The following is a 5,255-nucleotide window of genomic DNA, read 5'->3' on the forward strand; positions in this document are numbered from 1 at the left end:
TCTAAATTGACCACAGGTGTGAATGGTTGTTTGTTTCTGTGTCAGCCCTGCGATAACCTGGTGACTTGTCCAGGGTGTACCCTGCCTCTCGCCCATAGTCAGCTTGCAGGATAAGCAGCTACAGATAATGGATGGTAATACTGTAGGTAGTTTCGTAGGAGCATAGTTACATTTAAGGACAAAGGAAATACCACCAATCTGGTTAAATATATGATTAGGGATGAAAAACCATTAGGATTTGGACTGAACAAGGCACCTCTTAATCCATCCATCCATCTTCTACCGCTTATCCAGATCTGGGTCATGGGGGTAGCAACCTAAGCAGAGCAGACCAGACTTCCCTCTCCCCGGCCACCTCCACCAGCTCTTCCAGGGGAATCCTGAGGCATTCCCAGGCCAGCCGAGAGATGTAATCTCTCCAGCGTGTCCTGGGTCTGCCCCAGGGTCTCCTCCCAGTGGGGCATGCCCAGAAAACCTCCCTTGGGAGGCGTCCAGGAGGCATCCTGACAAGGTGCCTGAACCACCTCAACTGACTCCTTTTGATGTGGAGGAGCAGCGGTTCTACTCAGAGTCTCTCCCGAATGACCAAACTTCTCACCCTGTCTCTAAGGGAGAGCCCAGCCACCCTGCAGAGAAAACTAATTTCTACCGCTTGTATCTGCAATCTCGTTCTTTTGGTCACTACCCATAGCTCATGACCATAGGTGAGAGTGGGAACATAGATGGACAAATAAATTAAGAGCTTTACCTTTTGGCTCAGCTCTCTCTTTACCACAACAGACCGGCTTAGTGTCCGCATCACTGCTGATGCTGCACCGATCCTTCTGTCCAACTTCCGCTCCCCCTTACCCTCACTTGTGAACAAAACCCCGAGATATTTAAACTCCTCCACTTTAGGTAGCAACTCCCCCCTGACCTGGAGTAGGCACTCCACCCATTTCCGGCTGAGCGCCATGGCCACGGACTTGGAAGTGCTGATCCTCATCCCAGCCACTTTGCACTTGGCTGCAAACTGTCCCAGCGCATGCTGTAAGTCACAGATTGATGAAGCCAACAAGACCACATCATCCGCAAAAAGCAGAGATGTGATCCTAATGCTACCAAACCAGACACCCTCCGCCCCTTGGCTGCACCTAGAAATTCTGTCCATAAAAGTTATGAATAGAACCGGTGACAAAGGACAGCCCTGGCGGAGTCCAACATGCACCGGGAATGAGTCTGACTTACTGCCGGTAATGCGAACCAAACTCCTGCTCTGGTCATACAGGGACCGAATGGCCTGCAGTAGTGGGCCCTGAACCCCATACTCCCGAAGCACCCCCCACAGGGCACCATGAGGGACACAGTTGTAAGCCTTCTCCAGGTCCACAAAACACATGTAGACCGATTGGGCAAACTCCAGTACCCTTGCAAGGGTAAAGAGCTGGTCCAGTGTTCCACGACCAGGACGAAAACCACATTGTTCCTCCTGAATCCGAGGTTCAACTATCAACCAAACTCTCCTTTCCAGCACCCCAGCATAGGCTTTCCCAGGGAGGCAGAGAAGTGTGATCCCCCTATAGTTGGAACACACTCTCCGGTCCCCCTTTTTAAAAAGGAGGACCACCACCCCAGTCTGCCAATCCAGAGGCACTGTCCCTGACCTCCACACAATGTTGAAGAGGTGTGTCAGCCAAGACAGCCCAACAACATCCAGTGCCTTCAGGAACTTGGGACAAATCTCATCCACCCCCAGCGCCTGGCCACAGAGGAGCTTTTTAACCACCTCGGCAACCTCAGCCCCTGTGATGGGCAAGTCCAACCCAAGCACCCTCAGACTCTACATCCTCCTCGGACAACATGAAGGCCTCTTAATCCATCCAAAAAACATTGGTGCGTGGCTTCTTGCAGACGAATTCAACGTCACTTACCTTTCAACCAATCAGTGCGTTAATCAGTGCGTCAACAATGCGTCATGTGATTTCCAAAATGGCAGCACCGGTGGAGTAGACTGGAAGTTTTCTTTTTAGTTGAAAAAAGTCGACCGTTTGGATCAATATTATCGACTTGAATTGAACAACATGTTGGGCTGAGTAATCTTTATTGATTCGTTATCAAAATAACTGTTAGACCGGCTGTGGAGCTAGCAGTTTACGAAATACATGACTTCTAACACTGGAAGGATTGCGTATGGAGCACTTGCATGTGACGTCACAGCCGATCCAGATTGTGACAGACGCCATCTTGTCGGTCAAACGCCATATTTCCGCCTTCTACTTCTACTTCTGGTTCTACTTCTGCTTTTACTTCTACCTTTCCTTCTGGAAAACCCTACTATATACAATTCTACTACAACGGCTGCGGCTACAAGCTCTCCCTACCTGTGCACGTTTTTTATGTTTTTTGTGTGTATTTTTGCGTGTTGTTCATCTGTACCGGACTTCAATATCCACTACAACCCTATGGACTTACTGGACATTGGTTTCCAGCAGAAAATGACGGTTTGTAGCGATTTCCATCGCATGCACAACATTCCGGACGAGATAGCGAGACCAGCGGGGTCTCCGTGGATTGTTATCGGGTCTGGCAGGCGAAGGAGGCGGCATCGGGAGCGGAAGCAAAAGCGAGGCTGCAGAGCCGGCCTGTTGACTAAGCTCAGAAAACAGTCACTCAAATCTCCACTGCTAAGCCTCTATCTCTCCAATGCCAGATCCATGGTAAACAAGACGGACGATTTGGAATTACAGCTGGAATTACCTTATTCTATTCTATAATTGGCTGGTCAGTGCTATACTCAATACTTAAGTGACTTACCTGTCCAATGAGGATTGTTATTTTCTTGTTTACAAGATGCCACATCTGAGTCGCTGACAGATCCTGAATTTCTGTAAAGATAACTGTCCAGAGATTTATAAGCATGCAGTGCTTCACCACTGAACAGCGAGGGAAAGTTGATGAGGTAATTATACACGTCTGCTGGGTGCGATTTGCTGGGGGGGATCATCCCCCCCTCTGGTTTTTATCTCTGCTGAAAAAAAATCCTCGGCGACAACCCCGTCAATAAAACAAACAAACCAAAAAAAAAGTTGACATGACAGGCATGTTGTGACACAGTTTTCTATGGTCTACATTGCACTCACTTTCAAAATGACCCGAAGTGGCAGCTTTGATGTTCACGAACGTCCCCAGCAAATAGATACATTGTAGATAATAACAATATCTTTGCGTTCTATGAGAACGCAAAGATATTGTTATTATCTACAATGTATCAATGTATCTGCAGGGATGCAAACAGCGCGCCTTTTGGCGGATGCCGCCTTTTTCACGGCCGATTTTTTTTTTTTTTAAGGGGAGCGTTGGAGTGTCTGATTATAATTTCAAAGTAAATTCTGTATTAAAATTACTAAATAAGCAAATCCGTTACAGTCCATGAAACAGGAAGTATAAGGATGAGAAAAAAACAGTTTAAATCGGAAAGCTGCGCACAATGTGAACTGAGCCATCAGAGCAAACTGTTCATTTAGTATTCATGTATTTTAGTGATTTTCGAGTCACTGTCCATTTAATCCGGAGGGAGAGAAACATCACAGCAACGCGACAAGCAATGCGAACTTTGTTGTGTTAGTGTTCGTGTATTTAGTCAGAGAGATAGGAAGATGAATTTACTGGTTTAGTGTTCGTTTTCATTTAATGTTATTCATTTGATATCATCGGATGTTATTGAGCTGTTAGCCTATTGTTACCTTAATTTTGTGACCTTTCATGATTTAAAAAAAAAAAAAAACATCCTCCCTTCTGGTTTTTTGACAAATCGCACCCTGCATGTCTGGGTATTCCACCTCTGGCAGTTCAATATCCACTGACAGGGTCGTGAAAACTACGTCCGGTAAGCCATAAGGGTCACTAATCTGTAGGTCGTTTATTTTAGACATATATCGAGTTATCTGTTCATTAGAAAAATGAGCCGTGTAGTCCGTCGGTTGAAATTGATCCATTCTGTACACGAGTGCAGCAGTATTCAGCTGTGTTTTTTACCGACAAGATGGCGGCTGTGTACTTTCTGGTCACGTGACTGCAAGATCTCTATTGGGACATGTAGCGACTGTAGCTACTTCTGCACCCATTGGCCCCTGTGGCCTTCCATAACGCCCACGTGTAAAATAAAAGCAAAAGTACAAAAGAAAGCTTCGTGATTAGAGTTTATTTCGCTTGGGAGGAAAGTATTCCGTGCTTCCTGCAGCCAAAAAAAGTAGCTTCTATTTCCGTCTATTTCTGCAGTGTTAGCAGCTAGTTGTTTAGATTAAACATATAATCGCTTAGTTTAAGTCCCAATTATGTTGGTTTATTTACTCATCTAATAAATTAAGCATTTTTAAAATTGTGTTCAAAATCAGTCGGCAGACAGCGAGGTCACATTGATTTTGTCTTGCAGCAGGCAAACTAACTTAATTCTCCGGTTAAAGTTAATACTATTAGTATGGAACAGACGGCTATTTTCTTGTTATGAAGCTAGCAGTTAGCTAACTGACCTAGTTAAGAAAACAGCTGATTTCAATACAGCGCCGCATGAGACAGTTATATAAACCTGCATTACAGATGTGTATCGCTTATTAAAACGGGAAATAAAAACTAATAATTGTAATGCTAAATAATATAAGGGTCGCTGGAAGAGTAGGAGGATGGAGCTCCAGTGGCGCAATCGGTTAGCGCGCGGTACTTATACAGCAGTACAATGCAGAGCAATGCCGAGGTTGTGAGTTCGAGCCTCACCTGGAGCAGATGTTTTGGAAGCAGAATTATATATATAGATTATTATTATTATTATTTCTGTTTGCTGGAATGTAACTGAAACGGTGCTGAGTCCAAATATTGTTTTTTCCAACAGGTGTTCAAAATGCAGCTGCACGACAAACATATCCATACTGAGAGTAAATGCAGTGCTAAAATAATGTTAGATAACAATGAACGTTTTGCATTAAACATTTCTAGGCTGAATGTCAGTAAATGGCTGAAGTTCTGAAGCTGTCCAACATAGATTTGTAAAAGACTTTATGAAGCAGCAATAAAATACAATCTTTATTATGTTTTATTTATTTCCCCTGTTTATTCATCTAATAAAAAAAATATAGAAATGTGCACCTCGTTAAATTGTTAGTAGTTTTCCCTCACTGTACTAACATTTATTTAATAATACCACTAGTTTTTGTGGCTGTGGAAAGAAAGAAAAAAAGAAAGAAAAAACCTCTCTTCAAATGACACTCATTATAACCTGTTTT

General features: G+C 44.1%; 1 non-coding gene across 1 annotated transcript; it reads left to right on the top strand.

Moving 5' to 3' along the window:
• Window positions 1–4,663: 4,663 nt before the first annotated feature.
• trnai-uau (transfer RNA isoleucine (anticodon UAU)) lies at window positions 4,664–4,757 on the top strand. Its single transcript has 2 exons — window positions 4,664–4,701; window positions 4,722–4,757. It is a non-coding gene; the product is annotated as a tRNA-Ile (tRNA).
• Window positions 4,758–5,255: the final 498 nt, after the last annotated feature.

The sequence above is a fragment of the Neoarius graeffei genome, chromosome 7 (assembly GCF_027579695.1).
Source record: "Neoarius graeffei isolate fNeoGra1 chromosome 7, fNeoGra1.pri, whole genome shotgun sequence".
In the NCBI taxonomy this organism is placed as follows: domain Eukaryota; kingdom Metazoa; phylum Chordata; class Actinopteri; order Siluriformes; family Ariidae; genus Neoarius; species Neoarius graeffei.